This window comes from Neopsephotus bourkii, unplaced genomic scaffold (assembly GCF_033783945.1).
Source record: "Neopsephotus bourkii isolate Nb327-2 ecotype Australia unplaced genomic scaffold, CSIRO-AGI_Nbou_v1 NB_333, whole genome shotgun sequence".
In the NCBI taxonomy this organism is placed as follows: domain Eukaryota; kingdom Metazoa; phylum Chordata; class Aves; order Psittaciformes; family Psittacidae; genus Neopsephotus; species Neopsephotus bourkii.
In genome coordinates, this window is record NW_026900839.1 from 1758943 (window position 1) to 1783632 (window position 24690).

The window sequence follows — 24690 nt, forward strand, 5'->3', positions numbered from 1 at the left end:
TCTCTGCCATTTCCCAACTGTTTCTGGAACTGCAGCTCTCCCAGGAGACCTGCGTACATGCCATTCCAATACCAAACCTTTCCACAGTTAGTGAAGATGTCAGCCATCAGGAGTGTAACACAAACCACACAGTGGGGATGAGCCAACCCTGGAGAAGGCAGAAAAGCAGCTGAGCCACTGTGGGATCAGGCAAGGTAGTCACATCCCTCTCTTTATCTACCTCTGTTCAATTTTAGGGAGAAACTGGTTGCATCCTGCCTGTCTTCTTTGGAAGGGAGGAGTGACAGTGCAGGGTGATCTATGAACATCCCATGTGTGCTACTATCACTAATACATAGAGGAGAACACCACGACACAGAGATCTGTCCACTAAGCATTAATGTCAGAGCTGAAAAGCACCCTGGGCTCCTAGGACAGGCTCGTGGAACACCAGGCTGCCTGTTTCGAGTCTAGTACTGATCCACAAGAGCTGAGCATGCAAAAAGCATTACTAAACAATCAACATTATGCCAGACAATTCATGTGTTTGCCTTCTCCTCCTCCAACATCACTGCCCTGCTCTGGGGTCCCTCCGAGGTGCTGAGACATCTTGGTGCACACAGGGAGGCCAGCAGGCTGTGGTGTCCCAGTGCTGCACTGCTGAGGCTGCAGCAGAGCAAGGCAGAATGATGCATGGGGACAGTGCTCAGTACATTAATAAATAATCACCTCTCCCATGCTCTGCAGGAGAGCGTGACTTCACGGTGATGTGTGTGAATGTCACACAGACCCCAGGAGAGCTACTGCTTTGACTGCTAGCTTGGTTCCCCAGGGGCCTGCTTCTCCTTTGCTCTCCCTTCTGAGCCAGGCATCAAGGTAAGAGGCTGCACCAGTTGTTGCACACAGACACAGTAATACATCAGCTAAGACACCTCCATGCAGTTGATTCTCTGTCACCATACTGCAAAGGCTTTTCCACACATAACTACAGGTTCCAGAGAGCTGCATTCTCCCCTTCCTGTCCCAGACTCCACGACAGATGAAGTCACTCAAGTCACCTGGAACTGCAGGCTCCTGCTTGACTGGATCCCTGGAGTCCTGATGTCCCAGGCCACCCTGCACTAATGCTGCAGCATAGGAAAGGGCTGTACCACCCTCTTCTGCATTCACTGCCCTGCTGAGTCCAGGAAAGCAAGGAGCTTTCTCCAAGACAAATGAGGCACAGAAATCTCCAGCATATGCTGGAGTGAGCTGCAGACTGGTGGATCAGTGAGTGGCAGAGGACCGGCCCCCACTTTGGATTAGCACCCCAGATTCAAAGCAGTGACAGATGCACATTAAGACTGGGACACCTAGCTGGGACTGACCCCTGTGAACCTCACAGCAATTTATCTCATGCCACGCCAGACCTTTGCTTAATGTGGTCATTCTTCTCAGCTGAGCCCCCACTGACATTTACTGTACTGCTTCTCTGCTGCCCTGAGACATCACCTCCTGCATGGGCCTGCTCTGTATGCCACAGACTGAGGGTCACTCTAAGGCAAAGCCCTCCAAATACCCTTCAGAGACCAAGCTGGATATAGTCATAGCTCAGTGAGAGTCTGAGCTCCATATTCAGCATAGGAGCAGATCAGAAAATGCTCTAAGTCTCCTTTATCACTTTCTATGGATCTCACCAAACATTTCTAAGCATTTGCCCTGCACTGCCCTTTCTGTTACCTTACACCTGCAGGCAACTGCTTCTCCTTCACTCCCCACCACTGACTCATTCAGCTTCTTGGCAGGGGAAAGGGGAAGGTGGGCAGAAAAGCTGTTCCTAATTTCCTGTGTACATATTGTGGCAGGACAGGGAAAGGGCCAGTGTGTGAGCAGCACTGTGAGACAGAAAAACCTTTGCCCCAGTTCACTATTGCCCCTCACCCACTCTTGAAGGGGTATTCAGGGAGTGAGATTTCCCCTGTATCCTCTATGGGCATCACATCCCTGGCTCACCTCATTTACTCAGCTAAAGCATGTTTTATTAATCTGGAGTCTCAACAAGGTTCTTTGCTTCTATTAATTTATTAATATTGCTAATTAAATATCATATTCGCAAATGTAAATTTCCTAATAGTGTCCCTTCCATTTTCAAATTTAAAAAAATAGAAAGAAAGAGCAGCAGCAGCTTCTGTTGTCAATTGAAAGCAATTCAGCCTCATCAGAGGCACGGGGCTGGCTTCTATCTGCAATAGAGGGAGCGCTGCTGGTAGTTTGCTTTTGGGCGAATATCCACCTTCTCTCACAAGTTTTAACAACTGGATTTTAGAGCATGAACAAAATGGGGTGCATGGAGTAAATAGAAGGGGGTGAGAGCAGGGCGATGTAGAGAGTTTGGGGTACATGGGAATAGGTAGCAGGAAAATCCCTTAGAACTGGCACAGCAAGAGTGATGAGGGCAGGGGGCACACACATAGCCAGGCCCCAGGGACAGCACTGGGTGTAAGGGGAGGATTAACTTCACAGGCAAGTCAGGGGTGGGGGGGGATGGTGCTGGTGTAGGAAGGGTGGTGGAAGGAGATGGTCCCTCCAGAGGGTACGGGCCCCCCTGGAGAAACACAATGGATGGGGAGATCCAGCGTCTGAACTGCATTGTGCATGGTCCCCAGCTGACACTTTCATCCATGTATTTAGATACGTATATTTGGGAAGATGTGATAATCTGAGGGTTGGGAGGACTGGGCTGGTGTTGCATTAAGGAAAGTTTTAAAAATACATTATATCATTTTTATTATTAATGGTAATGATAGGGGCCTGCTCATTATCTTGCCTTTTGTTCTGAGCGCTGTAATCTGAGGATGCTGTGGCAATGGGAAAGGGATAATGCAGAGGTACTGCTTGATTTGGTTCTGGTTTAAAATTCCATCCTTCTCGATATTTATGATCAGAACCCAGAAAAATGACATTTTGTTGCCTTTTTCAAAGGGCTTATCAAAAGCAAAGAAACCTTTCTCTTACCTCCATTATGCAAAACAGACTTCAATAAAAAGAACTTTATACTCATTGTATGGATAGAGAAACAGAGGCACAGAAGGCAAAATACAAATCCTAAGATTACTGCTGCGTATTTCTTCAGATCCCAGCCCTTTCCCTGGGTTAAATTCTGAATCATTTGCAGGAAGGCACATACCAGCACACATTATGAGAACTCTGGGTGCAGAACAGGGCCCCCCAGTGTTTTAGCTCTTGTTTTAAATGCTCAAGACCACCCTAGCCCAAAGTATTAAGTCTTTAGAGGGGTACACACTGAAACAAGGGAAAATACAGGTCACTGTCTCTCAGCAGGTATTTTTTTCTTTACACAGGAAACAATTCCCAAATGAAATGCACAGATGGCTACAAGATCCATAAATGATGAATAGTACTGACCAGGGCCTTTCAAACTGAGATTTTATGGTGACAAAGACATATCTACTCAGATTCCATCAGCCATGTACCTCCTGGGATAAGCAGGTCCATGTCCAAACACCTGTACTGAATCCCAGCTTTTCCTGATGTGTTCCATGTCCTTACACAGAGGCTGGTGAAGGATGAATGCCCTGCAGTCCAGTCAGAGGGGACTGTTGGTTTAGGTACGTGTCAGGCAGAAAGGCACAATTAAAGGGACAGAGAAGGAGAAGGGCACAACAAAACCCCTTTTCAGTGTCCCACAGGGACAACAGGGAAAACCCTGGCTGAACTGGAAGGAACTGGTTCTTGTCACCTCACACACACTGGTCTCCAGCTGGTAATGATCTCTGTTGACGTGAACATCATTTCCTCTGTGTCCTGGCGTGTGTAATTGAGTGGCTCTGTGATGGGGAGACAGTGCTGCCAGCTTCCCTGTCAGCAGTTACTGACAGCATCAGCTCAGCTCAAGAAATGATGCCGAGGTATTGGCTTCTGATGCCATGTTATCTCCCCAGTTTGAGAAAGTAGAGAGCTCACCTCCCCGTGCAGATATAATAGGAGAGGACATCACCTTAATTCCACCTCCATTAGACCTCAGAGAGTCGACTGTGACCCCACTGACCTCATCAATATTCAAAAGCTTAACAAAAAAAGGCTATAACTGGGGAAGTCAGAAATAATGTAATGCAGTATTGATTATTTTATGGTACGATTAGGTGTAATTACATCTCTCAAATTTTATTTTAATGTTACTATCTACTACTTTTAGCCTTTTAAAATTATCCAAAACATCTCTGTTTAATGGAACGAACATGCCTTCAATTTAAATGTGAAACACTCTTTTTCTGCTAAAGTGTGACCTCAATATATTTGAAAACATAAATTACTGCTATGTATAAACCATAAAAAATGAATGATGAATTTAATTCTGGTGAAGCGTGAGGGACTGGGAATGCAATGGGGAAATACTGTTTATCCAGAGGAGAGGGGACAGCCCAGGTGGAGAGAAGGAGGCGAGATATGACCTTCTCTAACACTGAATGGGACATGACATGCAAAGGACTTGACTTTGGACATATAGGCTAAGGGCAAAAATCATTTATTCCTTGAATCCAGTCCTCAGCTGGCCTCTATCAGCATAGCTTCACTGCAATCAAAGGAGTGATACATATTTACACCAGCAGAGGTTTTTGTCCACTGTGTTTGCTTGGCATTTGATTCCCTCCAGTTCTGCCAGGTGAGCAAAGATGGATGTTAACAGCCAGAGACCCATAGGGTAGCCTCTTAACTTTTCAATTCATCTTTCAGACCTCTTTGCACTGCCAGACTGGTGTAAAAAGACCTTTGCATAAACAAGAACAGGGCCCTAAGAACCCAACTGAACCCTCTCATCTCTCATTTGACAGTATCACCTCACCCATTATTAGAACTAATTACATTCATTACTGTGGATCTAGGCGCCGCAGTCCTGAACCAGGGCTCCATTACTGAAGAGATGAGGCAGCTGAGTGTCCCTACTCAACCTCTGCTGCAGAGCCTGCTCTAACAGACCAGTGTTTGGGTCTCTGGGTGCTATCACAAGGGGTATACTAATAAATAATGATAGCCCAGAACTGCTTCCTCAGTGACCACAAACAGGGATGATTTTTTCCTCTTGGACCCCTGGTTTAAACATAAACTAAACCTGGACTTCACCAGTGCTATCGAGTCCACAGAGCACCTACTATAGAAGAACAGGTTCAGACTTCATGCTCACAGTGTCCTCGACTTCCATCAACAAATATTTCCTTATTTTACCTCTAAATATGCAAGTAGGGAAGAAAATATGCTCTCACCCGTAAGTGTGTATAATAGTTCAAGTTTATGCTTGAGGAAAGGAGAAGTAGGGTGGCTCATAGGGTCACTGATAATGGTCTTAGAGCTCCTTTGGGCCAGCGTGAGTGACAGACTGTTAAATTAAAGTAATTTTCATATTAGTTCTTTCCCCACCTCCTGCCTCTCACCCACTGAAATCATTTAAGTCTAAGCTTTCTGTATCACTGGGGGGTATAAAGAAGGTGCGTAGGAGGAGAAATGAGAAAGACAGACAATTGAAACGTAACTGCTGGAGAATCTCAGCTTCTGTGCTAATGTATGCCATACACTATTTGCAAATGGAAAAGACTCTACACAGTCAAGGTATCAAATCCCTGGGGAGAGTTATCCTCTACTGTACCTCTCAGCTGTATGTTCTGAAGGAGACTGCACACAGTGCACTGCCCCTGTCCCTGGCAGGGCTGAAGAGAGGGGTGGATGCAGTTAGCAAGCCATCCTGGCTGGGCATTCCCTGATCCCTGAGGTCAGTGAGCAGGGGATCCACATTGCAACTGCACTGTTCAGTAGATCTTGCCTTCCAGGGCTAACTCAGAGTTCTGTAAAACCATACACCACATCAGAATGAGTTCCTTTGGAGGAAAATTAGAAAGGGAACAGGTCTTACTACAGGGTAAAATCCAGCTCCATTCTTTTAACCTGCAAAGATAACTTTAGGCAAAAGCCTGTAAACTACCTCAATTGTTAAGGAAATGTGGCAAACAAGAATTTATTCACCTGGAACAATATCATCTGGAGAAGCTCTGTATGGCTTGATGGTTTATTCAGTAAACTTCAGAGAAAGGCTTTAATAGATCTTAAGTACATTATCCACCTGTGTAAGCGCCTCATATTCTGCTTCATCTTTCTTTGTGTTGCTAAGAAAGCACCAAGCTAGTTCTAGGCTGAGGAGAGCACCAGATTTGCTACAACATCTTACATAGCAGCTCAGCAAGATCTTCTGTTTGAAAAGTGCTCATACACTGCTTTCCCCCAGCCCATACACTGTATTCAGAGCAGCAATTCCTCCATGCTGGAAGCACTGCCCTTCACAGACACTGTTACGGGAGAAATCATCCTGTAATGGGAATACTATCATCCTGCTTACCGATTTTCTCCACAAGTCTTGACAAAGAATCGGAGAAAGAGCTACAATCCCCTCTGCAGACCTGGAAATCCTTTTCAAAGAAAGATACCACTGCTGTTTATACAGCTATGCCTACAGAGTGGTGCCTCCATACTCACAGAATGGCTTTAGCCCTTCTGGATGAACAAAGTGCGCCCATCACCTCGGCAGTCTAGAACATGCCCTGACCCACTTAGCCTATGCTATAGTACTTCACCTCAACAGACCAACTTCAGCAACAGGTATGAAACACTAAGTTCAGCCTCAGGAGCAGTACAACATTAGCTGAAATAGCAAAACCAAAAAATCACTTGGAGGAAAACTCAGAGCAGCCTCAAGTCTTACAGCAGAAAGGTTACACCAGCAGAGATCCATCTGCTAGACTGCTCTGCAGGAGCTGCATTTTTGAACATTAAGCTAAACTGAAAACCACAAACCCTTAGGTAAATTTATTAGGTGGGTTTTCCCTGGCACAGCTGGATCAGCTCCAGTCCAATCATGCAAGTTTACTGAGAAGACAAAAGTGTTAATTTTAATTATGTGAAGCAAAGGAACCATCTAGTCTGGCCAATTTCTGAACTTAAGGCTTTTTTGAAACGTGCGTAACTCATTTCAGCACCAGTCCAAGCTGATAATACAATGGGCTGTGTAAAGTGGTAACTGCAGGATGGCTCCTGATAGCTTTTTAAGGCTGGTCTTTGTTGCAGAACTACTGATATGGACTTACCATGAAGGACCTGCCTGTTTAATCCACAACTTTTCAAACTACCTGCCAGCAGTTCAGTGCATTCAGCAGCCAAACATCCCAGGATGCTCATCAGCTGGACTTGCTGATTTGTTGCTATCCGTTCTTTCAAGTGTTCCCTTATCTGCTTTACATCAACAGCTTGGGTGCCAAGATGCTCATTACTTCCTAATGGTCCATATTCCATTTCTATATTTTTCTTCTTAAAGACCAATTAAAAAAAAAGTTAAGTAGCTCAGCCATTTTAGCCTCACCATTGATTCCAGCTTGCTCCTAATTTATTAATGGGCTTACCTTCTCTCTCGTATTTCTTTCCCCCGATATACTTGGAAGAGCTCTCATTATTTATTGTGGCCCTTTGGGCCAACATTAACTCATTCTGTTTCCTACCTACCCTGAAAGCTGGAAGGGTTTCTCCATTTGCCTGCTGGCTTCTTCCCCATTGCTGGATGAGTTCAGCCATCTAAAGGTTTTCAAATGTGAAAACTGAGGAAGTTCTGTATCATTCCTATTCAAGTCACACCAACTCCAGCAAGCCTCTGAGATTAAAAACTGCATGTTGCAGTATCTCAAGAACACAGAAATGACACAGTATTTCAGGAGCAGAGCAGTTTAGCTAATCCAGATTCTGTTGCCATTACTTGAGAAACAAGTGCTTTGGAGAAAAGCCCAAGAAACCTGACAAAATTGGAATGAAAATAACTTCACTACAGAAAACTCCATCAGCTTCAACCAGAACAAAATACAGGGGTCCAGCATTACAGGGTGTCTCGAGGGAGTCAGGCATGTAACTTCCCTGGTTTTGCTCCGTATGGGAGAATCCCAACCTGTAAGGACAGTTGCATTGGCTGCCAGGATTTAGTGGATTTTCTCTCTTTTCAGATGGGCACATTATTCACAAGACTAAAGCAGGGAAATCCACTCCTTCCTGGCCACAATCAAGTTTCACATCAATTAGGCAAATTGACATGAGGTTTAACATTTTCCCACTTATGTTTCCAGAAGTGCTCTGAAAACAACCCCTCAAATGGATATCCAAGCTAACCTTGCCCTGTAAAGCAACTTCAGGAAAAGCTTTAGAAGGTAAAAGTGTTAACCAGAAAGGCAGAAGTATGATCAGTGGTAGATGAGCCAAACGCAAAATGTCTGTAAGAATAAAAAGGGACGTCTTCAAACAAAATACATCACACAGGCACTGAATGAACTCACAAATCAGCCATAAGATGAGCCATTTACAAGCCTATTCTAGAGAAAAAATAATTCTACAAAGATTTCAGGTGCCTGTATTGTAGAGAACATGGAAAAAAAAGATGCTTATGGAGGTGCAAATAAAAGGTATAGGTGTGCACAAGTGCCTGTATGTACATCCGTGTGCAGCAGAATGTTTCTCCACTGGTGAATGTGCTTACACACACACAGATCTTCTGCTTGCTCATTACTCCTCCTCCACCCCCTGGGTCTGCAGTAGTGACACAGAAAAGGCTCCTAAATACACTTTGCCACTTTACCACGAGTCACTCTCAGCTATACACAGACTCTGCTCTCATCGTGACTCAGATTTAGAGCAAGAAGACTGAAGAATAGTTCACAATTGTGCTTACTCCCAGTTTTATCTATTGTTTTTCAAGTATCATCTGCAGAAGCAGGAGCGGAACCCAGTCAGCAGGAATGTTAATCCCAAGGGAACACCAATCCCTGGGGATAGCTAAGGCCCTGCTTCCTGTTTAATGAACATGCAGTGACTGGTAAGGCAAATTGTGTGTCTGCATTTCCTATGAATATCCCTGACCATCTATTCCCAGCTCTCTTTTCTATTTAAAGTTGGCATGATGGATGCTCAGAGAGATCCTGGATGCTCATCCCTAACAGAGAGTACAAGTATCAATTCTCCTGAGATAATTCAATTTATCCATTATCATCATCCGTAGCAGAGTAGCACCTAGATGCCATATAACGCTGAATGGACACATACTAAGAGGTTGCTCCTATCCAGAAAAAAAAAGTCTGAACAAACAAAAGGGAGGAAGGAAGGAATGAAATCCAAAGCACAGGGATGGAAAGCTTCCCTCTCCTTGCCCAGTCACACCCAGCAAGTCAATGGCAGAGCTACAAAGGCAGGATTTCTGATCCCCACTCCAAATCAACAAGTATAATGTGAACAGCTAAAGGCTTAAGTAGCAGTCTTTGGGTATGCACACTCAAAACTTGTTACCAGAACAGGGCAGATTACCAACTTCCCCTCCCTGATGCTTCTGTTCTTTATTGTATCAGCACTGGATGGCATAGAAGCTCCAAATATAGCAGCTCAAACCTCTTGCCTATTCCCTACTTGCCGGCAAAATGCTTGTTTTGATATTTGCAGGAGTGAATTAATTTGGTATTCCCGATACCATCTCAGACACACCCCAATGACACTTACACCCACAGCCACAGCAGCTGATAACATCATCAGCTGACTTCTCAGCTCAGCAGCAGTCTTTTTTCCCCTGTTTCTAGGATTATGAAATACATATTTTGTGTGGCTGGCTAATGCCAAAGTTACAAAATCCATGTAATTAAGATTAATTTAAGAGCTGGATTGGATCGACATGTGGCATCCACCCAGTAATTAAAAGAAACACTTTGAATTTCAAGCAGCTGCCTTAATATTTCACCCTGTGCTGGCATCATTCACCTCCATTGGCAAAGCAGGATGCCAGTGCCCAGGTGTGAGAGGCTGGGGGCCTTTGGGTAAGGAAGGCTGCTGCATCAGGAGTCAGATGCCCTCTTCTGGAAGGTGTGCACATACTACCCATACTGGACTACTCAATTCAGTGCTGGCATGAATAAATGTATGTATATCCCTGGCTAAATACTCACAAACGAAATCTATGCACATATACACAAACTTACATACATATGACACACATTTCCAATGTCAAACATGCTATACATAGGTGGTTACCTACAATGATGACATTTGACATATTCTATGAATGTTTATGAGTTATTTCTGAAAGTCTGGGCTTTTGACTACACATACATATGTGTATCAGCTCTAGAGAAGAGCATGGATCATCCATATGTGCTAGATTTTATGAGCCACGCACAGACAACACTGAGGTAGGTGTTCAAAGTTGTAAATAAAGTATTCCAACCCAGTGGAAAACACAGTGACCAGCCTTCTGTGCAAGTTCATGTGGATGGCCTTGCATGTTCTCCGAGGGTCCTTCCTGCCCAGCTCATCTCTCCATAAAATCTGATCACTGTTATTAATTATTTGCACTGTCCTAGAACCTTAAGTCTTCATCAGTCTGACATTGTCTTTGTTGTATAAACAAGGAGGGGAATCTACTAACTGCCCTGAAGAGCTTACAGTCTATAGTACAGTGTTTAAACCACACTGTACGCTGAAACGTAAAACTTCAGGTCCCAAGATTACCTTTCATTTGGAACGAGTCCATTTACCCTTTGGGAACAAAATGAGAAATAACACAAGATTTGGAATAACTTAGTTTTTCAATTTGCCTATGTTGATCACCTCATGCATACACGGGAATATGAACAAAGATACGTATATGCACCTTGGGACATACTGATGTGTATGCATATAAGCAGATTAATTCAAAAAGGAAGTGAATTTTGATAAGATGATGTACATGCACATAAAGTGTGTCAAATGTACAAGAATATGCATACATACAAGGAGATTACACATATATGACCATATGAGCATGTCTATGAAGGTCCTTAAGCAAACTTGTCAGAGAGAACACAGACTGTGTATAAACATCTGGAAAGATGCATAAGACCAAATGTTTTTTCACTTCAAAAAAGTTAAGAATCTTTTCCAAATCCAGATTTTCTCTTGGATTCTACAGCTGCTGAGTCTATTTGTTTTATGTATTTTTTATAATCTGAATTGCTCTCATGCAAAGACATCATTTTACTGCATTTAGAACAAAACCTCTCCCTCTTCCCTTTATGACAGGGTCACATCTTTGGAGGAAAAAAGGCCACCCCAGCACAGCACGCTGCTCTCTTCAGCACCTCCTGTTGGGTGCAGTTAGACTGGTCTCTTCAAATACATCCCTCCCATCATTTAACCCATGGCCTGTGGCTGAATCAGAGATCAATAAGTCCCTCATAACAGCTTCTGTTGGATGAGATGTAAACCAGCCCCTGTCTTTCTGCCTTATTCTCTCTGTATCATTCCATCAGCACTCAGTGCTGTCTGAGTACAAAGCTTTGATCAAACCAGTAGTTTTCCTTCCAGACATCATCATGATCCATATCCAGCTATCCTTCACCAGGGCAGGCTCCAACACCCCTTATTAGTGTATTTGCAGAACTGTGGCAAGTACAGGCTGGATAAGAACTTGTATATATTTAATATAATCTAAATAACCGAGCAAGTACTGAATTTAGTTTAGTTTACAGATTGGTTATTCCCAATTCTATTACACATCCTTGTGTAATAGAATTAATAGTGTATTAATAGAAGAGCACGCTTCTGTTTATAGTGTATTAATTACACTATTAATAGAAATATAATAAAATACTACACTTTTTTACTCTCTCCTGACAGAGGTAATCCAGTCACATTTCTGATGCTAAAGCAAGTCACAAATACAAGAATCAGATAGAAAGGCAAGTATAACCTTACCTGTCTGTGAAACACAGCCGTATCTGGAGTGCAGTACAGCAGATGTTCAACAGAGTATGGCACAACTGTGGTCCAGCATGTCTGCAATTTAAAGGAAGAATGTGGTTAACATGTTGTCCTGTACCAACTCTAAATCAGTTAGCAGACTTAAATAAAAATAAGCATATCTGTATTTTGGCAGCTTATGCATAAAAACAGGGTAGGGGCAAAAGGACTTGTCTGAGGTTATCAGCAAGTGATCCAGCAGTAGTTAGAAGTAGAATGTCGAATTAAGGAGCAATGCAGCATTGTCTACTTTTCCAGCACCTCTGCTCAGTTATACTTAGGAGTACCATGAGATCTTTACCACCCAGAGATGACCATAAGGTCACCCAAATGACCCTGCAGAAGCTGCTGTAACTAATAACCACCACAAGTTTCCATGGTGAGGATTAGAAGACAGCCACCTCTTCTGACAGTAGCAGATCTCCTCCCTTCCCATCGACAGGAAGCCTACCTGCACTTGAGGCCAGGGCCCTGCAGCAGGTTTGGAGGTGTCAGTGTACTCTACATGTGTTCTCATTCTTAGGGAAAATGTTCATGATTATTTCATTTTGTGGCAGTAATGGAAAATACATTTTAGTGCTTGTGTTCTGCATTTGCAATTCATGTTCCCATACATGATTACATTAAGTCTGTGTTCTGTCATTTTTGATGAATGTAGCTTGTTTTCTGTAAAAAACAGACTCTGGGATGGAAAGTGACAGAAGTGAAGCTGTAACAAAGGATGATCAATTTTTTATGGCCAGCACCAAATGCAGGGGAAGTCCCTGAATGTCTCTCTGAGGCTGGGGACCCTTCAGTCACAGGCTGAAGTATGACCCGTTCCTGTCACCATACTGCTTCTGGCAGTCACAGGGCAACAGTGGCTAATACTGCTTTCTTCTTTTGCCAAAGTTGATAAACTAGCTTGTCATTAATAGGTCAGTGGCTGAGAGCAATTTGGCTTCTGCAAACAAACGTGCACAGGTAAAAAGCAAGCAGCACAGGGTTGCTTTCACTCACTTATTAGTACAGTAACATCTATGATCCTCAAATACATTGTGCTGAATAACAGAGACCCTGGAGCAGGGACTGTCACCCCCAAAGAAACAGAAGGAGGAGGAAAAAAAGGCATGAGAAAGGGAAGTGATTTACTCAAAGATAACTCCTGGAGGCTCCATTGGAGATTATCAGATAGCTGCACTAAGGTGACAACCCAAAGGACTTACTCAACTTCCCAGTGACATCAGGTTGAAAAACCAGAGGGATGCAGGTCTGGCATTCTCCTGAAGGTTTCAGCTGCTCCTGTTCAGACTGAGGCCCTGAGTAAGAAAAATTAATCCCCTGTATTTGTAGGGGCAAAGCGTTCCGCTCCAAAACCTGGACTGTGTTGGCTTTGTTCAGATACTCATGAGCCAAATCTCGATCTCTGAGACTCATCAGTAACAATCTTGAAGTTGAGGAACTGACAGTAGAGTTTTCCTGCTTCACACAAGCTGAGGATAAGGCCTCTTGACACACACAACTTGAGCAGATTCTGCTGTTCAGAATTTTTACTCAGGCTCCAGTGGAAGAAGTTGAGGGGCTGCTGGATCTGCTTCTGCCCCCCCCTCCCCCGGGACATGTGCTCACCATAAGCAGATGGTTTCAGAGATTAAGTTCTAAGGAGGCATTAGCAGGAATATCTGCACACAGCACCCGGCAGCTGCCTGTGCTCACACCTGTTCTGAGTTTCACAGCTTTCAAAGAATCAGTGTTCAAGGCTTTTTTGCCCTTTCCTTGTTTGGGAAATAGAAGCTTTCCGGGCAAATGGAGAGCTGACTTCTACACACACGCAGGGGTTTCCTCCCCTTTGCAACCAGATTCCCTGGAGCTGCACCTTAGTCCAGATTTTTGGCTCTCATAGGCTCTGAAATAGAATCAAGCTATTTTCCTAATCCAGAAATTACAGTAACAAAGAAGGCTGCATCTTAGGTAGAAGTCAAAAGCCCTGAGTACACTCACAACTGTTCTTTACCTTTAAATACTAAAGAAAATGACTGGATCACAACTAGTAATCCTAGTGCAATCCTACTGACCCATTCACCACACTCAGTGTGTTTCTTTGGCCATGTTTCTCCTGATCATCAAATTTAACTCCAACAGATCAACAAGAAAAGTGGCAGCAGGTAGCACTTGGGGGCTCTAACAGTGCTCTCAGGCTCCTGGGCACGTGGTTAAAGTATCTAACACCAGGTTATGCACTGCTGAAGATGGTGTCTTGTGACATACGGTATCACTGAATGAAGCTGAAGGTGCTGAGCTTGGATCACTTTTTACAGATAACTGGAAAGAGATCTTCCTTCATAAGAGGAATTCAGGCACAGTATAATCTGGCACCTGAAAATGCAGCCAGTTCATGTCAGCAACAACAAAATCATCAGCAAAGCAACCATGCCAGAATTGTGTCCCTGGTTTAGCCATACTCTCCAGGTGTTTGCCATCAAAATCGGGTATTTCACAGCCTACCGCAGGATCCAAGTTGCCACACAACAGACAGTAAAAGTTATGTACATACAATAATGACCATTTGATTCATTCATGTGTACCTGGCTGTGGGAAGCTAGGAGATGAATAGCCATCCTTGAGTATTCCTCATGTATAAATAGAATTCCTAGTGCACATAAGCACTTACCAATGCACCTAGTATTCCTCAGAGCTAGTGTTGATGTGCTTGGGTGCACGTGCTCACTACTATGTCAGTACACACAATTCTCTGTATGGTAGCACTGCACGTGCCATCTCCTGTTCTGGTAACCGAAGCAACAGTCTGGTAACATTCAAAAACCCAACCTGCAGATAGTGGTGAGTCTCCATCACCATGTTTGGAATTAAAGATGTCTATCCAAGGTGATCCATAGCCCTTTCCTCAGGCATAGTGTAACCCCCACCCTCTTCTATAGCAGACAGCAGGAATAGCGTTAGTCTTCACTCCCTCTCCTACCCACATGATCCAGTGAGATATAAACATGAAGGGGATGCTGCTGGTAGCCAAACACATTCTAGGCAAAGGCACAAGGATCAAATAAGAAAAAAAAGGGATAGAAGCACTAAACAGAAATGAAAGAAAAAGGAAGTCGGGCTAGTACAAGAAAGCAGAAAGCAAGCAAAAGGTCGGGGTGGAGGTGGAGAAATTTAGACTTCATAGAGCCAGAAAAAAGTAATGAATGTGGAGAGCACAAAGATGCCTCACTTGCCCATGGCATCGGGCCACTCGCTATCCCCCCGGCCCAGGCACTCCTCACTGCTGTGCCAGCAGCGCTCATTGTTCATTAGCAACGTGCCATCTGCCTGCACCAGGGCCAAAGCATCAACCTCGGCACTCAGTAGGGATCTGCTGGTGGCACCTGTCGGGACACTCCTCGGATACCAGCGGCTTTGCACTGCACACACTTGTGCTCAACACGCTCTGCCCCTCCGCACCCCCCGCAGGGGGCGCCGCGCTCCGGCCCGCAGAGCCAAGGGAACAGCAGGACACGGGCCCGGGCGTTAAACGCACCCCTCATCCGCTGCAGTGGGACAGTGGTGCTGAAGATGGGCCACCACCAAGCTGAGGTGCACATCTCCCAACACTGCCAGGACCCCAGTCCCAAACACTCAGACCCAGGGGCTTCCTAACATTTTCTATGCATTTGAAGAAAGAATCCACAGCAAAACTGGTGAAATGCATGGGATGAACTGCATTGGTCACATACTCACTGCTCCCTTCACAAAAGGTTTTGTTTCTACTCTTTGACACTTTTCAGAAGCTCAGAAAGTCATTTATAGAAAAAAAAAAAACCTCAGAACTCCAGAAGCACCCACATAATTGCCACAAGAGTCTTCCTTTCCCAGAGAACTCTGCTATCCCTTCCTTCTCTCGCTGTTAAATAGCAGACAGACAATATTTGGTATCAGGATTACAAACGCATTTTGCAGACCAACACAAGGGAGCTCTAGAACCCTCAGAGGAGAGGTGAAAGTGGTTCCTGCCCAGCAAGGGAAGGAATGCCTGCCTTCCCCTCCCAGAGGGATGGATGAACAGTCCCTCAAATCCCAATGGCCCAGCACACAGAAAGGCTACATGGCATCTTGGTGAGACTTTTCTACCATTGATCAGTTCTCTTTCATCCACTCACAGGGACTTTACAGCTTTGCCTGTGATCCTGAAGCAGGAGGAGCTGACGCTTTGCCAGATGAATGAGACAAAACCTAGTTCCAATGCAACACAGCAAACCTCTTTAGAAAACAGTTCTAATGAATTTAGATGAAATATAGAATATAAGCAAAACCCCAATCAGATATAATGTGGCCTGAAGAAGCTCCGGATTAGGAATCGTAAAGGTTAGCGGTCCCTGCTTATCTCGGCAAACCTCTACCCACCCTCCACCATCAGGGTGCACACTACTCATCACGCCACACTTCTATCCCTCTTGCCAATTGCAACTCCCAGCCCTGCGTGGCAGTTTATACGGTGTTGTGAGGCACTCTGGGTGTCACTGCCAGCGTCACCGAGTGACACAGCTACGTCCTCTCCATTAGACACCAGAGTGCCACTCCTCATCTATCGACCATTTCCTCCCATCTGATAGCAACGCGTTCAACAGAAGTGGCGAGCCATCACTACCGTACCAGCACCGTCACTACCACAACAATGCCAGCAAGATCCACTAAGGTCAGAAGACGTTAGCGCCATTATTTTAGATTCCAATGCTAGATCCTTTTTATCTCCCTCTCCGTCACAGCCTGTGAGGATGCTGGTGGGAGAGAGAAAATGGCCATATAGCTTGGGCAGAGGCTGTAGCATTAGAAACCCAAGGACCAGCTCCCAGCTCTGCCACTGGGGCTCTGCCATAATCATTTCACCCACCAGTGCCTCAGTTTCCCCATGTGTAAAATGAGGAGAATGATAATGACCTACCTCGGAGGGTGAGGTTTGCAGATGGGTTAGCGACCAGCACTACAGAAACACCCCCTACCAACAAACACCCCAGCATGGCACTGGAGCAACCGAGGGCACCGCATCCTCCCCTCACTGATCCTGCTTAGGGAGAAAACTGCTTGGCAGAGCTCTCCTGCCTGCGACTGCGCACATGTCCAGCCAGCTCCATCCTCATCGAACCACCCTGCGTCTATTTGATAAAGACGAATATTGCTTTTTAAATAAATATAAAAACTCCGCTTCCTCCTTGGCGAGTTCATTTTGAGTCATTTTATCTCTTTCCTCCCCCTAGATTTTTCCCCAAATAATGTGATTAAGTGAGTCAGCGTTCTGCTTTCCCTGACAGCCTCTGGATTTAATTCAGTTTGAGGACTGTGACCTTTGACTCCTTTTTACTATACTAACCCAGCTAAGAGAACACTTAGTGATTTCTCCGCTTCCTACTGGGAGAGTATCTGGTGGGGGGCGAGGAGGGGGAGCAGAGGTGGAGGGGGGGAGGAAGAGAAACAAACTTTCACATAAAATTATGGTATATGGATAATTGAGAAGTTTAAAAACATGAATCTAATTGTGCTGTCCCTTGAGAAGCAGATATTGAGCCATCCTATAAAAGGCTTGGAGTATCCCAATGGTGATTTATTGCTAAATCCTAGTATTTTTCAATACATTATAGTTTTTAAATTGTGTTTAAATTGAGTGTAGAAGAGCAGAGGCCATTAGGAGATGCAGAAATGATGATTATATTTAAATATTCATGCACGCAGTACCTTATTATTGAATCTGAACACTAACAAAATCAATATTAAGTGCGGTTTGACATGAATTTATTTATGAATTTCGACTTTCTAAGTACTGTATTTTTTCACTCAAAAATTGTGAGTATAATGTAGTAATGATATCAAAACAGAGTGTCAGAGAGCATTAGCTGAGGAGGTTATAAACCTCCGTATTACAGGGCCCCATAACGCCCTCAAAAGTGCTTAGTGCACAAAACCAAAATGTTTTGGGTTGTTGGTTTTTTTGAAACACGTAAATACACACACACACACTCCCTCAGAAATAGGAAGGAAATTCTCTGTCGGAAATTGCACTGCAGTGGCTTTGATTGCTCTCCCAGCCCCCTTCAGGGATGAAGCAAACTGGGATTTGAAGACCAACAAAGCTGAATGGAGTGCTCTGGGCATGCGGTTTGTGGGGGCACCTCAGTGCTCTGAGGGGAAGCTGGCAAAAAGAAAACAGGCCACAAGTGCAGGGTGTAGCCAGGGTCCCAGCCAGAAAGGAACCAAGAAGCCACAACTGCTGTCCTACTCAGCAGTGCTGGGTCAGTCACATTGGGACCCCAGAAGGCAACACCAGTCAGAAGCATTCTCACTGGAAGAGTCTGGTGCTAAGTTGCACTCAGACTGGCTGGTAAGTCTGGTAGAAAAGGAAAACCCCAAAACATAATGCAAAGGGAATGGGAAGAGATTGGGGGTCTCTATTCGCAAGCTATGTGCAGTATGGCAGGTACCTCAAGCAGTTTTCACTCAAAATGGTGCAAAGATAGAGAAAGTGGTTAGAAATCCCCATGGCAGGGGGGTGGACTAGATGATCTTAAGGTCCTTTCCAACCCAAACCATTCTGTGATTCTAAATCAACCCCTTTGTCCCCTCAAGAAAATGCTTCCTTTATTTTGCATTCTTCCCCTTCAAGGTGTTAGTATCTCAAGCAGGACACTCAGTAATCATATTGGAACTTCCCCACGAAAGAGAAAGACAGCTGTTGAAAGCTTGGCACCTAGTGCCACTCATTTACCCATGATCAGTTAATGGTGGCGCTGCAGCAATCCCCCTGCTTCACTGACTCCTTGTCCTTTCAATTCAGTCATAGCTGCTCTGTTACCACTGACACCTGTGGAGACCTGGTAGGTTCTTGATGGAGCTGTCACCCCCTCGTGCTTCAATGATCAGAGATTTCTGGTAATGGGGAGGGCAAGAGGAATAATTCAGAATAAAGCCTTGACATAAGGGGACACAGAGGAGGGGGGTGTGCAGATCTAACTACAGATAAGTGATGTATATTAAAAGCTACTGCCCTTCCTCCCCCACCAATTAATTTCAAATGTGAGAAGAGTTTTGAAGATTTATTTGCTATTGACAGGAATCTGGAAAGAGCCTTCCACAAGCTGTACTCTGCATCCTCCTTTGAGTCCAGCCTTGGTTCAAAATACTATGCAGCCCGCAGGAGGAGACACTCACCCCACTTCCCTTCTTTAGCATAGATCACTCCTATCCTGGCATTGCTCCCAATGGAAAGGGCTACCCTTTCTGCTTGGGACCCATATACCTACAAGAGTCACACCACTTAAGCCAAACCAATTTTGGTAGCTCTCATTCAGGCCATCATCAGAAGCCCAGAAGGGGCAGCAATAGATACCATGGCCAGCAGATTGCTCCTAGCCTTTGCTCTCTGCAGAGATGGAAACAAAAAGAAAACATAGTCTGATCATCATTCATTTTCATCTTTGATTTCACCATGAACAGGAACCAACACTTACTGAATTCAGTGCAAAGTCATACTGCCTTCAGTGAAACCAAGGGCCAGATATTCAAAGGGTTGGTACCTAGGAGGGCTCAAGCATTTAATTCCAAGCAGACTGTTGAAGAGCACAGCCCAACATAGTCATAGTTTTCTCAGGTCTCTAAAATACTAAGTGTTGGCAAGCAAGAGCCAGGGATGCCAAGCAAACTGTACAGGAATGGTGCTGCAGTCCTAAGGGAAATCTATTCTGCTAGGAAGTCTTCTTTCAGCAAGGGAAACAAAATTCTGCAAAGTGCAGGCTGAAGACAATACATCCCTGGAAGTCCTTTTTGGATACAGAATTTCTGCTAAGATTAATCTTTCCTTCCTCCTTACTCTCAGGCTTGCCTCTCTCTTCTCTGCTCATGCTAGCATTTCCCAGTACAGCCTGCCAGGCTCTTAATAGATTGGCAACGTTCTTCAGGGACTGGAATTGACACAGAAACACATCCCCTCTTGGAAGGGGTTTGATCACAGAGCACTGACATGATGGCAGATCACACTGCCTACACAAGAGGCCACACACAACAGGGCAAGCAGCAGCAAAAACATCACTCATTAAAATTAATTCCTTTCTCATTTTCATCTTAAAAGGGATGCTCAGATTTAGTGGTCTCAGCTGAGTCTCTGATGGAGAGAGGTCTGCATTAACAAAGCCTAGCACACCCAGTTTGACTAGGTTTATGCTCTGCAAAATGGATTCATTTGGTGACTTTTCCAGGAGTAAGAACTAGTGGAAGAGCCCAAGACTAGGGGACAGTATTGGAAAAGACTTTGTGGGTCATTCTGATGTCCCTATTATCACATATACCCACAGTGTATCATCTCTTTGTTAAACCCGAAGTGAAGGATGCCAGGGACTATGGAGCCCCAAGGAAAGCTTAGCAGCTGAATGGTCTGAGACCTCTAATTTCTACAAGGAATCCAAACAGCAATAGCAGTTGTGTGACAGACACTGAAGCCTTGCTCAAAATCAGGGAATCACAGTGCTGAAAACAGTAAAAATGTATGAGTAAGACCTCTCCCTTTCTATTGAGCTTGCAACCCTGCAGAACCAAGGGGTACTACCAGAGAAAAGGGGAAACAAAATGCATTTTGTTAAGTGTAATGCACAGAATGTGATGTGCCCTAGATAAAGCTTGCAACAGAGTGTGGAATCAAGACTGGACAGCATGTGCACCAGCATACTGCCTTCACCACAAGATCTTGGTTCTGACCTCAGAATACATCCTTGGTAAAAGATGCAGTATAAAGGGCACTCAGGAACACTCAGCAGCCAACCTCCCTCTAAGCTTTTGGTTTAAAATAGTTCTTAACCACACTATGGCTTCCATCAGTGCCACCTTCTGTGGTTAAGGACAGGACAGTTTAGATGCCTTGGGAGAGGACACTGAAGTGTCACCGGTCTGACCCAGGTCCAGCATTTCCACATTTCTCGTGAGATCTCTTTCCCAGAAATGCTGAACACCATCTTGGAAACCCTGCACACAAGAGATGTCTAATGCTGGCATTATTTCTAACACTAACAACTCGTTAAATTTTTCCACTCTGCATCTGTATCAATATTTTAACACAACTGTTACAAGGAAAATTGCTTTTTTTTGTGTGTGTCTGTATCTCTTCCCTCCCCTCCTCTCTCATTAAATCAGCATGACAGATTTTAGCCTATTCCATAACTAAGTGAATATCTCGGAAATTTAAAATCCCCAAAGCACAGCAACGGCTTCTGAAAGCTTTCCAGTGGTGCAGAGTATGAACAAACTCCATGGACTTAGATCATTCCCTCTCCTTATTGTACCTCTATGGAGGCTCCTGTGAAAGATTTAAATAAACCAAAACATTGGATCTACCCAAATCTCAAGAGGGGATAAAGAACCCAATAAACAACTTACACTGATGTTGATAATCCTATTGAGAAATTAGTCCTGTTGTGGTCATAGTGCTGAATCTCACGCTTTTAACACCACCACCAAGTTAGATCTGGCTCAACTTCACTTAAGAGGCAACAGAAGGAGAGGGGCAAGAGGGGATCCATTACACTAAAATGGAAGTCAGACATTAGGATATAGATTGTACGATCTATAGATAGAAAAGGAGTAAAAAGGTCCCATCCAGATCAGTTCACAATATGTGCAGACCAGCCACTTACTGGTATTTGGAGATAAGACTAAAATGCATTAATGAAAGATAATTACCTCAAAGATCAGCATAGACAAAATGGTCTGTAGAGGGGGAAACAAGCAGAGTATTCTCAGAGCCAAGGGGAAAAAAAGGGGGAGAAATAAAATCACTGGGGAATGATAAGAGAACCCCAAGAAGAAATTGGGAGGTCTTTAACATGGAATATTCGCCAGCATTTTTAAGGAGGGGTGGTGAAGAAAGTGCTATCACCAAGGAAAAAAAAACAAACCCTCTTTTCCAGTAAATCGATGTATTTTGCTCTAATTTTATTAGGAATATAAAAGGAGCCTTTAGAAAAGTGCTTAGAGAGCAGAAAGAAAAAAAGAAGAGATAGGGAAGGCTAGCAGTGGAAACATTAGTCTGTCTGTATTAGGAATCCCATACTCACATTTTATTGTTACTGTCAGGATGCAAAAGGCAGCGCTTAAAACAAAATAATACATAATGTATTACAGGGGCATAAACATCAGCAGTCATTTTTATTTTAAAAAGAAAATGCAAAAAAAATGGAGATAGCTTGCAAGTGAGGGATCCAAGGCACAGCATTTATATCTGTGTCCACTGAGATAATCAAAAAGGTATTAGAGCAGCTGATGGAACAAGGTACCACAATGGACTCCTCAGCAGTTTACCACTGCTCTCATTACAAGGTGCCTGTGGAAGGCTGTTCAAAGAAATCACGGGGGTCAGTTTTTAGGCTGGGTGGGATTTTACTCCAGCTTTAAAGATGAGAGGGTATTTAGGGAAATGAACTCCATACTTTTGAATGACTAGTAAAGAAAATGGGTTTTGTACATTTGTGCATGTTTTAGAAGGAGTGGAAGGGTAGGGAGAGAGAGAAAATGCAGAAATAGGAGTCACTTGTTTCCCAGACAGCCCTTTTCAGCCATTAGCTTCTGTTGTACTTGCCTTATCTATGCTGACTTCTGCTTTTTTAGAGTGAACTTAGTTTCTGCCAGCACACCCAAACCTCAGAGTCTAAATCCAGCACCTTTTGTCATTACCATAAGTAAATAAGCTTCATAGTAACTGCCTGGCACAGAAGCAAGAAATGCATGTGCCATGTCTTGTTTGATGGGTCTACTAGGGAAAACTAGGGGTTCTGTTGCAGCAAGGACCCTCTCTTCCATAGACTCCACTGGTCAAACAAATACTGGGTGTTTGACTAGGCTGTACTGTTTCCTTCAGGTATCCGTCTACACACAAGGCTTGTATCTTAGAGTCAGCTTCCAGCAGACTTTGGTCCCATATTTAATGGAATGCTCTCCTACCTCCTGTTAGCTACACTCTGTTGCTGCCTGGCTTATCCCCACAGCATCATGGGCAGGGCTCTGTCCTGCCACTGCCTGGTCTTCCACACCCTGCAAACTGCACAGCTGGCTCCACCTGCCTTCTTCAGCTTCCTGATTCCAACATTATCCATTCACCAGAAAAAGAGGAATCCTTTTCTCTTAGGAAGTTTCTAGAGTCACACCTGCATCTGAGAGCAGCCACTGAAGTCAGGAATGCAAAGAACACCATGTGATTAACAGTGGAAAGTGCAGGTGAGATGCAATGAAGCAGCACTGCAAGGGGAATGGGGGCATTTTATATACATAAAATATCCCCTTTAAATATTTCAGCTGACAGCTGGATCTAACACTCCCCAGAACAGCTGGATCCTCCTCTGTAAGAAACAAACAAAAGCCACCAAATAACCCACAAAATAACTTTTCCTTCTCATTCCATGTGGTTCTCTGAAGGCCTCAGGGAGTACTGGATCCTTTTGTTTTCCTATCTGGTTGTATTGCTTTTGTCACAACATATGGACACTACCAGGGCACAGCCACAGTTTGCTGATGGGATGATGTCAAGAAGATGGTGCTGCTGGTGGCCTGCAAGGGTAGTCATCTGGAGGACTAGGAAAGAGGACAGGGGAGGCAGATTGGCCAGAGGGCTGGGAGGAGGTGGGTGAGAAAAGGGAGAGGCAGAAATGTGTAAGAGACAAGCAAGTTCAGCAATGGCATAAGATTGGGTAAAATTGGAAGTAGAAATGCTATGAGCTGGCTTTTTAACTGCCTGTCACAGTAAACCACTATGTAGACATCTCATCTCATTTACTCTGCAGAAGTGAGTGAGGCAAATCATACCTACCACAGAGCAGAACCAGATCACTTCAAATGATCTAGAAGACACGGGTCAGAAGCTCACTCCAGGAGCCAGGGACAACCAAAGTTTAGAAGTCCCTTATTGAGGTGATATGCAGAGATGGATGAATTAAGGAGTTCCACAGTTCTGGAGAACTTGCTCTTGAAAACTGGAGAGGAGTTAAGAGCTAAAGCTGAGTTTCATCCCCAACTATGTTACTTGCTTCCCTTTTCAGCACCTGAGATCAGCTACAATGCTTCATGGCTTCACCAAAAGAATTAAGAATCTCTCTCTTACAGTGAGGACTCTGGAGAGCATCAGCAGTGTGTTTATCTTTGTATAAGCACAGGTATATGGAATTTGCTGATCTCAGGTAGTGTTTGAGCACACTAGCTCCTAAAATGAAAATAACTGCACACATGTTAGAATGCTCTGCTTGGGAGAGAACTGTGAGTGGTAAATCAGAGCAAAGATGGAACTAACTACTTGCTGGATGGAACTGCTTTATGAGAATCTGCTTCAGGCCTTAAAGGGCACAGAGAGCTATTCAGAGAGGAGCAAATCGAGCACATGTTTGGACAGTCCTTGCCGTCTCCTTCCTCTCAGGAAAAATCACATATTGTGACAATCCTGCCCCCTCCCCACAATAACCTTCCCCTCTCTCCTCTCATGCCAGCTCGTCCCTGGGACATCTTTCCACTTCATAAATCTTTTCCTTGATTGAAAGGCAAACCTGGGAAACAGCCCCTGGGGGAAGCAGTTCCTGAAAAGCCTGCATCCCAAGCTAGAGGCATCTTCTCATTGAGGTACAAAGCAAATAAAGGCCTCACATTCATTGCAACTGCACGAGAGTTCTTGGCACCATCTAGTGCCAAGAAAAGAGACTACGAAAATCATGCTGGAGAGGTGCTTGGAGAAAGCTTGGACAGTATACTTGGGTAGCAGTCAGCTCTGCTAGCACAGGGAGGCCAAAGTGAACACTTGCCATCTCCTCATGCTCCTTGTACAGTGGATTCTTTCTTGTACCAACTAACCTAGAGGAGATGCTACATTATAAAAGGAAGGCATTA

General features: G+C 44.3%; 1 protein-coding gene across 1 annotated transcript in view; it reads right to left on the reverse strand.

Annotated features, from left to right (window-relative positions):
• The window catches only part of CASZ1 (castor zinc finger 1), a 280280-nt gene that overhangs the window by 243216 nt on the left and 12374 nt on the right, over positions 1–24690 (reverse strand). The window contains exon 2 of the mRNA XM_061347954.1: positions 11773–11853. The gene's annotated coding sequence lies outside the window, so the exon portion shown is untranslated. The remainder of the gene's footprint in view (positions 1–11772; positions 11854–24690) is intronic.